Source organism: Homarus americanus, unplaced genomic scaffold (assembly GCF_018991925.1).
Source record: "Homarus americanus isolate GMGI-L3 unplaced genomic scaffold, GMGI_Hamer_2.0 scaffold41366, whole genome shotgun sequence".
Lineage (NCBI taxonomy): Eukaryota > Metazoa > Arthropoda > Malacostraca > Decapoda > Nephropidae > Homarus > Homarus americanus.
Window position 1 is genome coordinate 4,232,573 of NW_024723541.1, and position 12,813 is coordinate 4,245,385.

At 41.5% G+C, this 12,813-nt stretch overlaps 1 protein-coding gene across 5 annotated transcripts in view; it reads right to left on the bottom strand.

Moving 5' to 3' along the window:
- LOC121863584 (transcription factor Sp9-like) overlaps window positions 1-12,813 on the bottom strand; it is a 96,951-nt gene that overhangs the window by 23,833 nt on the left and 60,305 nt on the right. The gene's annotated exons all lie outside the window — the stretch shown is intronic.

Genomic DNA, 12,813 nt, shown 5'->3' on the forward strand with positions numbered 1-12,813 from the left:
GTTAAGCACTTGTAATAGAATAAACAAAAAGTTTAGTAATAATAAAGTTGTTAACATCACATTCGTTAAATAAAACTGATATACAGAAATTTTGTTGACAATTATTATCAGACAATTATTCATAAATATAGTGAAGAATATATTAGTATTATATAATGCAAGTTAACGGCTAAAACATGGTATAAATATGAATGTTATCTTAGAAATATTTAAAATAAAGGTTTAACCCTTTTAGGATGATGGTTTAACCCTTTGAGGATAATGGTTTAAACCTTTAGATATAATGGTTTAACTCTTTGAGGATAATGGTTTAACCCTTTGAATATTACAGATTAGATTATCATAACATTTTATAACTTAAACCATCGTTCCTAAAAGGTTTAACACGGTTTATGAAAATACAGTAAAAAAAGTCTATACAATAAATAAATAAATAAATAAATAAATAAAAATGGTAAATTGGGTTTAAAAATAAGGAAAGAAGAATAAAAGGAAGGAAGAGAGAGAGAGAGAGAGAGAGAGAGAGAGACCATCAGAATTAATATGGAAAGAAGAGAAACAATAACCACTTCAGAATGACAAATGACACACACACACACACACACACACACACACACACACGCACGCACGCACACACACAAATCACAGAGACTTCCCCAAGATGTGTCGACGATAGCCAAGCCACGATAGTTAACGATATACTGTTGGACAATGGAACTATGGCAGGGAGTAATTACCATGACCATAAATGACACCTGCACATGGGAATAACCATACCTGTCCCTCCCCCTACCATACCTGATGCGTCTACCATACCTATCCCATCTACCATACCTACCATACCAATGAATACCATATCTACCACAACTACAAGTAACCAATATTACCACCAAACTACCACAACTACACGTAACAATACCACCACAACTACCCTCCCGAGGAACTAGTAGTACCACCCCCATAAAAGTACTGTGCATTGATAAACAAGCGGATCACTGTGGTACTCTGCGCCACGGGGAAATATATTGCAGTTTTGATGTATTGGTGGAGAGGAGAGTTATGGTCTGAGGGTCACCTGGTTAGTTACCTGTATGGGAGAGTACAGAGAGAGAGAGAGAGAGAGAGAGAGAGAGAGAGAGAGAGAGATGGAATAATAAAGAAAAAGAAAGAAAGAAAGAAGGAGAAGGAAGAAGAGGACGAAGGAGGGAAGGATGAAGGGAGGGAGAAGCGGTCGGCGGGCGGTTGCCGGTAATGTCCGCGGGCACAGTCTTAATTGGAGGTGTGCGCAGGTCGGCGGGCGGAGAGGGTGGCCCAAACCAAGGCACGCCCGACCTCGCTACTCCACTGCCAGCCCGCCCTCCCTCACTCCCTCACTCCCTCCCTCCCTCGTGCTGTACCGCCTGTTATTCTCACGTAGTACAAAAAAACACGAGAGAGAGAGAGAGAGAGAGAGAGAGAGAGGAGGGTGAGAAAGAGACAGACAGACAGCTAGAGAGAGACAACCAGAGAGAGACAGAGAGAAACAGAGAAAGAGAATTAGGAGATGAGATGTGGGGTGGTTTAGCAATCTTATGAGGTAAGTTTGTCGGTAATAACATCATTTTTATTCTAACCTCCCCCCCCCCCATGTGTACCTTTAGCCAAGTATGTTTTTGTAATACTTAAAACTGTATTATGTAACCAGGATATATTTTTTGTAACACTTAAAACAGTATTATGTAACCATGATATGTTTTATAATACTTAAAACAATATTATGTAACCCGTATGACATTTTTTGTAATACTTAAAACAGTATTATGTAACCAAGATATGTTTTTCGTAATACTTAAAAACTTTATTATGTAACCCGTATGATTAATAAGTATAGTTACAAGTCCATTATATTTCGTAATGTGAAAAATAATTTACAGTCATATTTATTAAAAAAATCCTAAAAGTCAACTATTACCCCCAAAATCCCTTAAAATTAACACTATTAACCCCAAAGTACCCTTAAATTCAACCATATTACCCAAAAATACCCTTAAATTCAACCATACCCCAAAAATCCCTTAAAATCAACAATATTAACCCCAAAATACCCTTAAATTCAACCATACCCCAAAAATCCCTTAAAATCAACCATATTACCCCCAAATCCCTTAAAATCGACAATATATCCTTAAAATACTCTTAAAATCAACCACTACCCAAATCTCCCCAAATTCAACCATAAAATCCCTTTAATTCAACCAAAATTCCTTTATATTATGCTATACAAGTTGGTGTTTTTTTTATCACAGTACAGACGAGGATTAGTGTGTGGAATTCAGGTGGTGGGAGTCATATAAGGCGAAGATTACACCCTTGAGTGACTTACTGAGGGCCAGAGTCTTAGTTCGTCCTGGGTTAAGAAACGGTGGGTATCCTTGTTGAGGTCTCCTAGGTAAACTTGGTCTCCTAGTATGTAGTGTTATAGGTAAACTTGGTCTCCTAGTATGTAGTGTTATAGGTAAACTTGGTCTCCTAGCAAACTTTGTAAACGATTTGTAATATTTTTGTTGGATTTAAAATTCTTTAAAATTTTTGTACCACATTTGTATGATTAATTTTTTTTTAAAGATTTTGTAATATTTGTCTATAAAATTAATACCAAAAATAACGTTCTGTATTTTATAATTTTTCTGTAATAACTTAAGATTTATTACATTGTGATATTTTTGTCGTAAGATTTTTAAAAGATCTTCCAAGAAATAATAAAATAAATAAAAAATCATGAGACTTTTTTTCATACTAAAATAATTAAATTTTTGAAGTTAGTTAATTTCTTGAGATGTGGAGAGAAAATACCGTAGATTCTAATGTAAAATTCTCGGGTAATCTTACGGTAAATTCTCTCTTAGTGAAGGAATTATAATTAAAATGAGTTGTTTTTATTTGTATTCTCGAATTTATAATTGGTTTTGTGTTTGTTGTGGTTTGTATTTCCTATTGTTTTGCTGTTATTGTTATTGTTGTTGCTATCATAATTATCAGGACACAGACACACACATGAAAGCATATAAACATACACACACACACACACAACGAGCAAAGGATTTCTCTTCAGTTTCCAATAACGTACAGAGTTCACAGCCAATCAGGTTCAGTCATTCGAGTCATCCAATCATAGGCGAGTATTATTGGAGTTTCTCATAACTTAATTAATAATACTAACAGTTTATTCAGGTCGTTTTGGGATACTAGTTAGTTGATAAATTGGTGTATGGCTCGCCCTCACCACCACCACCATTACTACTACTACCATCATTACCATCATCACAATACTACCATAACAACCCCCCACCACCATCACCACACTACTACCATCACTATCACCATCCCCACCACCATCACCACACCACCACGACAACAATAATATTAAAACTGGTTAAGAAAGACGCCGACAAAAACAACAATATGTCTTAGGTTGTATCAGAATTCTTAACGTGTTACTTCTCTCTCTCTCTCCTTCCTCCTCTCTCCCTGCGCCCCCTTTCCTCACCCCTCCCTGATCCTTCCTTCTCTCCTTGCCCCCTCCTTCCTCCCTCCCCCCTCTCCCTCCTTCACCCTCAACCAGGAGAAAACGAGGCACTAAGGGGGAAGGAAGGGAGGGAGGGAGTTAAAAGGGGTAGGAGAAAGTAGGGGTTTGGGGGTAAAGGGGGAGGAAAGGGGAGGCCAGACAGAGACACAAATTTGGCTTTAAATGAGACTCTCAAGTACATTAAGGAGGAAAATATAAGCCAGTGAACGTCAGCGGAGGACACTTGGTACACATATATTCTTGGCCAGACTCAGCGGCAACAATTCATGCAACACGCCTCGACCATAACAATCATTGCAAGTCTTCTCTCTCCACCTGCAACATCCTTTTACTACAGCCGGTGAGAGAGAGAGAGAGAGAGAGAGAGAGAGAGAGAGAGAGAGAGAGAGAGAGAGACCTTCAACGACTCACAAACCAGATTTTGTTTTGTTTTCTTGCTTAAATTCGTTCTTTTTTTTATCTCTCTCTCTCTCTCACACTCTCTCTCAAATCTCTCTCTCTCTCTCTCTCTCCTGCTGGGTGATACACTGATCCCACACCGTGAACTATGTACATAAGTCAATTAAGGACCACAGAGCCTAAACTTGATTTGGTGTAGTGTTGCCATCTCGTAGGTCAGGCTGTTCCGTGCTACCCTCCCGCCACCACCTCTCTTATTTATCTCGTTTAAATACTTTCCAAGCTAAACTACACTCCCAAATAGATACCACACACCTTGGTATTATCTTCCAGGTGTTGTTGGGTGTTTCGGGGGTGAAGGTGAAGGGTGAGAGGGGAGAAGAGAGGGAGGGAGAGAGGTGAGAGGGAGAGAGTGAGCACGTGTGGGCAAGGTTGAGGTCTGGATGGCTCCCCCGCTGGGCGCCTAACACAGCTTGTCATAAGGTGCCGCTGCTGATGTTACGTCTTGCTTCTCTACCGGTAGGGGGCACACGCAACCCTTCCTCCCTCCCTCTCTCCCTCCCTCCCCATCTCCCTCCCTCCTTCCCTCTCTCCTGCGCTGCCCTATCCTTCATCTCCTAACCACTGCGCTGCCCAACACACTCCCACCATTTCTAAGCACGAACGTACCCGCTGCGTTCTGTTTTGCGCACTACCGCATCTACACCCTAATGGCACGCGTGCGCACTCTGCAGGTAATATTTTCATGCTAGTATTTTAAGTGTGTTTGCTAGTTACATTTACCTTTCATTCGAGAAAAGTAGCCAAGGGTGTATTTTGCTTTGTGGATAGCGAATGTGGTAATATTTTGGTCCGCGGAAAGTAATAGCAAGGTAATACATTTAGTCTGCGGAAAGAAATTAACGTAATACTTTTTGTCTGTGGAAAATAATCCCAACGAAATACTTTTTATCTTCAAAAAGTTACAAATATAATACTTTTCAACCCGTAAAGTTAATAAGACGGTAATACTTTTGCTCTACCAACACTAAATAAAGTAATAACTAACCTAACCAAACCTAACCTAACCAAAACTAACCTAACCTAATCGTTTGGTGGTTTAATTGACGTGGAGAAAATGGTTCGATGGCTTATTGGTTCGTTCAAGGGTTCGTTTGTTGGTTCGTTAAAGTAAGGGGGTTCACTTGTTGATTTTACTCTGTCTGTCTGTCTGTCTGTCTGTCTGTCTGTCTGTCTGTATGTGTGTGGGGAGAGAGAGAGAGAGAGAGAGAGAGAGAGAGAGAGAGAGAGAGAGAGAGAGAGAGAGAGAGAGAGAGAGAGAGAAAGAGAAAGAAAGAAAGAAAGAAAGAAAGAAAGAAAGAAAGAAAGAAAGAAAGAAAGAAAGAAAGAAAGAAAGAAAGAAAGAAAGAAAGAAAGAAAGAAAGAAAGAAAGAGGGAGGGAGGGAGAGGGAGAGAGAGAGTGTGTGTGTGCTGACGGGGCCAATTTAAGATCTCACCTGTAAATGAGACACAATTTCCACCTGAATAACGCTCCAGTTTACCATCATTAACGTGTCGGTGTAAATCTAACCCGACTCATTTACACTCGTTAGCTCCCTCGCTGCTCGTTGAACCAAAGTGGCATTACAACAGTTCAACGTCAAAACTGTAACACTTTATTGCCTCCGAGAGAGTAGAAGCACAGCTGGTGATGAGATATTACCATAAACAGGAAGGGTTACATTATCACCTGTGAGGGGGAGGTGAGGTGAGGGGTGAGGGAGGGGGGTGAAGAGGGAGAAGGGGAAGGAGATAAAGATGGTGGTGAAGGGAGAAAGGAAGAATGGAAAGATAGAAGAGAGAGAGGAGAGACACAGAGAGAGAGAGAGAGAGAGAGAGAGAGAGAGAGAGAGAGAGAGAGAGCTGCTGATCTGAAGAAGGTGTGGGAAAGGAAACGTATAAAAACAAGCACAGATAACTTAAGACTGAAGCAGGTATAAGATTTACAAGCACCTGGAGGAAGCAACAGCAGTCAAGCAACAGCAGTCAAGCAGCAGCAGTAGTCAAGCAGCAGTAGTTACCCCGCCAGTGTTTGTGGTTTGTACAATAACAGATCACCTGCAGGGTTTTAGAAGCTCCCACCTGCCTTCATTACACAAGGCACCCCACCTGTATCATAAAGTACTATTACAACTCAACTTAACGCATTTACCATTACATTCTATTACAACTAATATTACGCATTTACTATTTATATCCTCAATCAACTAAAATTACGCATTTATATCAATCCATTACAACTCGACTTACGCATATATCATAACACTCTACTATAACTTAAAAACTTACGCATTTACCATTACATTCTATTATATAAACTCGCCCTTGAAGTTACATAATACATCAAGCGATAAATAAACACTTCACGATACAAAATACAAAGGAGATTTACTGTATGCCATGCCAATATATCCCTGTCATATTGCTGTCAACTTCATGAAGCAAACAAGGTGTATATATAACAGATACAAGAGGGTATATGATTTACTACCAATGGTCTCTTAATCCAGGTATGATAACACGATAAGAGGAAGCAATTAGGTGGCAGGTATTGTGTTCGCCATAGAGTAGCTCTTTAATGTGTCGAGACGAGAGGACGTGTGTGGTGGATCAGTCTGGTGATACAGAGAACCGAGTCTGTTTACTATTTTGCCTGGGGGTTCATAGTCTGTCTGTCTGTCTGTCTGTCTCTTCTTATTCCTCTATTTCTCTCCCCTTTCTCTCTCCCTCTTCTTGTTTTTACTTCTCCCTCCTTCCCTTTCTCTCTCTTTCACTCACTCCCTTCCTCTTTCCATACCCTTCATATCCCTCTCCCTCCCTTTCTTCCCTTACTCTATCCCTCACCTTCCTTCCCTCACATCCCACTCTTCCCCACTCCCCACTCCCTCTCATCTAAAACAATATATTATTTTTCCCACCAAGTAATTACATATCGACAATTTAGTTAAGGATCTTCCATTCAGATGTTGTGATGTACACGAGAAAAAATTAAATCTGACTTTATCTGTAAATTGTATCTGTGAAGCGTCTCTCTCTACAATGATTTTAATGGGTATGTTTTCACCATCAACACGACCAATCAGGGAGGCTGGGGGTTGAGTGGGGGAAGGGAGGGGTGGGTTGGGTGGGTTGAGGATTGGAGTGGGTTGAGTGGGGTAGGGGGTTACATAGGTGGGGATAGGGGGGTTGTCTGCCATTCCTAGTACTGAGATAACCAGTTATGGATATCTTTAGTACGGGATAACCAGTCAGTCAGTCAGTCGTATACGGGGGACTGGGATCACCGTTTTATCATACGTACAGAGATATCACATCATCCCGGATGCTGGTGATGATATCATCCTGGCTCATACTGGTGAGATTGTATCTAAGTAATTGAATCCTGGGAGAGAGACAACTAATTACCGGAAAATTATTACAGACAAAAATACTGGAGACCAATTATGTGTAATGAACTTCCGGTGACTATTATTCAATATATATATATATATATATATATATATATATATATATATATATATATATATATATATATATATATATAAACACGATGAAGTGAAGGCACGAAAGAGAACAGGAGAAAGGACAATGAAGGACGAAAAAGGATGAGGAGGAAGAAAAACAAAAAGAAAAGTATGAAATGGGAAGAAAAAATCAACATACGAATAGAAAGAAGAAGAAGAAGACGACGACGCAGCAGCAGTAACAACAGTGGTAGCAGCAACAGTAACGACAGTAGTAGCAGCAACAGTAACAACAGTAGTAGCAGCAACAGTAACGACAGTAGCAGCAGCAGCAGTAACAACAGTAGTAGCAGCAACAGTAACAACAGTAGTAGCAGCAGCAGTAACAACAGTAGTAGCAGCAACAGTAACAACAGTAGTAGCAGCAGCAGTAACAACAGTAGTAGCAGCAGTAAGCGAGACGAGTGGGCGGCGCGGCAAAAGCTCTCTGTCAGGGACCTCCCGGGGTGGACTCAGCGGGTGCGGCAGTGATCCCCACAACGGGTGTCCTCTACCTGGTGTACTGCCTCTCTCCTCCTACACCTTATGCCTTCCTCATTAACAAGTAATAGACGGCCCTCTTAAATGCTAAGTCGATGTTCTTGCGTGGTATATGCGTGCGTGTGTGTGTGTGTGTGTGTGTACTACCCCTAGGGCCATTGTGCATTTGGTTTTTGCGTTAAGCGGGGATGTTCGGTGTACGGGTGTGCTATGTAGAACGAGAGATATAACATATGTGAGTTGCTTTTAACCTACACACACACACACACACACACACACACACACACACATGCTGAAATAACTAAACTTGTATGATGATTTTGTTGAATGTCTGTTTGTCTGTGTCTTCTCTGTCTGTCTGTCTGTCTGTCTATTTATCAAGGCTGGCGTGGCCCTCATTTGGCCTTTGTCCTTGGCCACTACCGTCAGCACGATCCTGGCCACCTGTTCACCTCTTCCTCCTCCTACTCCTCCTTCCTCCTCGTCGTCTTCCTTCTCTTCTTCCTCCTCTTCTTCCTCCTCTTCTTCCTCCTCCTCGTCCCCCAGTTGTCCTTCCTTCTTATATAATTAAGACAGGTTAGGCTAGGCTAGGCTAGGTTAGGTTAGGTTAGGTTAGGTTAGGTTAGGTTAGGTACCGCTAGATGTCAGGATAATCAACAGTTGGTAGTGACAGGATAAACTCTTATAAGGCAACACAAGACGAGGCACAACAACTGGGATAAACAAATTCATTCCGGGAGAGTCTGCCTTGTGACACTCATCCGCCTTTATCTCTGAGGATGTGTGGCAGCTTGTCTTAACTCAGCGGCGGGGGACAGATCTTCACAGAGGTTTAGAATTTAAAATGGATGGTGATTATGTGGGTGGGTGAGTATTGTGGTGAGGTATACTTGGGTGGGTGCTGTAGTGAAGTAGAGCTGGGTGGGTGGGCGGGCGAGGGCGGCTCTGCAACATGGCGGCCAGTAAGGGATGGCGGCCATCAGTCAAGGATCCACCGCACTTAATACTATTTAGTGTTTGGGTGGCCATGGACGACAGTCATTTGGATGTGGTGATCGCGGGCGTAGTGGACGCGGCCGCCATTGGCGCGGGCGTGGTGGACGCGGGCGTGGTAGGCGTGGGTGTGGTGGGCGTGGGTGTGCTGGGCGCGGGCGCGGTGCACAGCGGCGGCGATTAGAGGAAGCCTTACAAGGACCCCCCGGCCGCACCTCCCCAGGGACGGTCGCCACCAATGGCGGGCGGCTGCCGTAAAGAATGGCGCCCAGCACGGCCAACTCCGGCCCTCAGGAGAGACTGTCAATGCAGCCGACACTGATAAATGTGAAAGAAATCCAATCGGAGGCTCACAGGAGACACGGAGGAGGGGGAGGCGAGCAGGAGCCGTGGCAGCGCGACATGAGGCCATTGTTACCTTTAATGGAGTCCTGCCCCGCCAGCCCCAGAGTTAGGAGGTGTCGGCCGGGGCGTCACGCTGCTCATGTACCAAGACCTGGGAATTAACTCTCGACCATTCTCTTGCAGCCGTTAAGTGAAAAAAAGACAAACACGCAATCATGAAGCAGCAATTTTAAGACTTCTAAACCATCAATTTTCGCGGCGGTCATCATTGCCGGAGCGACGCAACAAATTGACCCGCGTTAGCAATGCCATCATGGAAACACCCCCCTCCCCCTTCCCATAAACCTTCCCTTCTCATCTGGGTGTGTGTATGGCTCAACCTCGCCCAAAAGAATGCACAGCCCGCCCACCGACACTGAAAAACGCCCAGGTATACATCAAGGCGTTCGAAACCTCTCCTCCTCAACCTACCCCCCCACCTCCCCCTTCCCTCACCCCGCCATACAGGTGACACCGGACGGTAGATCGATCAGGGGGAACGGAGGTGTTAGTGAAGGCTCCTCCCCACCACCCCCTCCCCAGCCACTCAACCCCCAGACAAGTACAATTTTTTCATCCTTGTGTCGCCATAATGGAAACAGCGAAACATAACTTCAATCAGGAAATTCTTGCCTCACGATTGATGGGTTTCCCTAATGAGGTAAAAATGAAGGAAAACGTAAAATAGTCTCTCTTGGGTACGTCGTGTGAGGACAGATGAGAACACAGGTATAACACAGGTATGAAATAATAGACTTATGATTCCCAGGTGAGTTTATGATGGCTGGCTGGTAATAAAAACAACAAGAAGACACCACCACCAATCACCACCATAACAACAAACACCAACCACAACAACACAGCGATAGATCAATCACAAATCACCATCAATAACACCACTCGATCTATATACCAAGAAGAAGATGGTCGACGCCTTTCACATTATTAAATCACCTTTATCAACAACTACAACAACCACAACCACCCAATAGGACAAAAAAAAAATAACCCAAGAAAAATATTATAGGTTATATGTGTGGATATATTTCCTTATATCAGAGGTATATTATTTTTTATATGATATAGATTTATGGGAAAGAATTTGAGTGAGTCAATATTTTTTTCTCCTCCCAGTTGGACCTGACAGTCACTCGTCCTCCGAAAAAAAATACACACGTAAGAAATAAGTAAATAAATGGGTTAATAGATAAATAGATAAATAAATGGATAGATAGATAGGCAATAGATAATAAATAAACAAAGCAAATAAAAAGAAAAAAGAAAAAATAGGAAAAACAAGACAAACTAAACAGCTTTTTTTAACCTACGAACAAAATATTAACACATAAAACAGCCTCATTCTACCCTACCCCACCCTAGATCATGTTAGCATTAGGTTAGGTTAGATTAGGTAAGCAATAGGGAGGAGGGCTAAACTTCAGGTAATCCGTCTCTCATCTTGCAGGTCTTGTCTACCTATTTTTTTTACCTGCAGGTGGATCGTAATTACAGGTGAGAAAAACACAAAAAAAAAACACTTTCCTTCCACTCGCTTTCACCCTTAACCTACTACCTATTGTAAGGGGAATATATTTGAATATTTTCCGCCAATAGGAGGAAGATATTAAACCCGGGGAAATAAACTCTTTTATTGTGAATATTTCAGGTTTACGGGGGAAATAGCCATATTGTGCGCTATAAAGGTAAGAAATAGCCATATTGTGTGCTATCGGGGTAAGAAATAGCCATAATGAGAACTATAGGAAACAAAAAATAGCCATAGCTTGTGGGGTATGGGAGTAATAAATAGCCATATTTTGAACACTAGTTGTCAAAAATAGCCGTATCTTGACACCTGAGACATAAATAGCCACATCTTGACACTTGAGACAAAAATAGCCACAACTCAACGCTTATGATAAAATAGCCACAGTATTCCAATTCATCTCAAAACAAAACCAAACACCTGGGATAACTCGGACAGGTGTAGCTGGGAGAGACGTGAGCTGAGAGTTTGTTTACTACTGTCAGCTGAGGTCCTGTGACCCCTTCCCCAGGCTAAACATTATTCAGATGAGAACAATTATAAAGGTAGTTCAGGCTTACCGCTTCTGTGTGTGTGTGTGTGTGTGTGTGTGTGTGTGTGTGTGTGTGTACAAGCCAGGAGCCACACAATAAGGTAGGTTCTAGGGTAATTAGACAAAGGTAAGGCAGGTGAGATAAAGGTAAGGTAGGCAGGTAGACCTTATGTGAGGTGTGTGGTGTAACAAGGTCGTTAAGAGAAACACCCTAAAGACACCAACCACCTCCTGTATGTCAACACACACACACACACACACCACGCCAGGGCCCTCATAACACCATCTGTGAGGGAGTTACTACACCACGTGTCTGCTGTTCAACACCTCAGCTCACATGACCTACGTGACCTCCACTGTAAACATTAATCTGTATGTTCACTGTATGTTCCTTTACCTTTCTCTAATGAAGGCTTTTGTTAAACCACCAATGTATGTAATAAGTCATTTATGTCCAATGTATATTTTCAGCCTTCGGGCTGCAGAACTTTTTCAATAAACCGTTAGTTATTTTTATTATTACACACACACACACACACACACACACACACACACACACACACACACACACATACACACAAACACACACACACACACATACACACACACACACTTCAAGCTTAATAATATATAGCACCTTGTCGACATTAATTAATTCCTTAAGACAATAATATTAACAACAACAACAACAACAACAGCAACAATAACAATAACAATAACAATAACAATAATAATAATAATAATAATAATAATAGCAATAATAATAATTATAATAATAATAATAATAGTAATAACAACAACAATAATAATAATAACAACAATAACAACAACAACAATAATAATAATAACAATAACAACAACAACAATAATAATAACAATAACAATAACAATAACAATAACAACAATAACAACAACAACAACAACAATAATAATAATAATAATAATAATAATAATAATAATAATAATAATAATAATAATAATAATAATAATAATAATAATAATAATAGTAACAATAAAAATAACAACAACAACAACAATAATAATTACAAAGACATTAACAATAAGGAAGTTTCCATTTTGGGAGAGAGAGAGAGAGAGAGAGAGAGAGAGAGAGAGGCCTCAGTGTGCCCGTAGGCCTCTGTAAGGTAACGATGCACAGTCGGGTAACCTATCATTACCTAGCCTACCCCCCCCCCCCTTCCCCCTGGGCCACACCTGGTCACCACCGTTACCACCGTTACTACCACGCGGACCCTTACCTGGTAGTGGGAGTTGGTGGTGAGTGGTAGTGGTTGGTGGTAGTGGTAGATGTTGGTAGATGGTGATGGTGGTGGTGATGGTGGTTGATGGT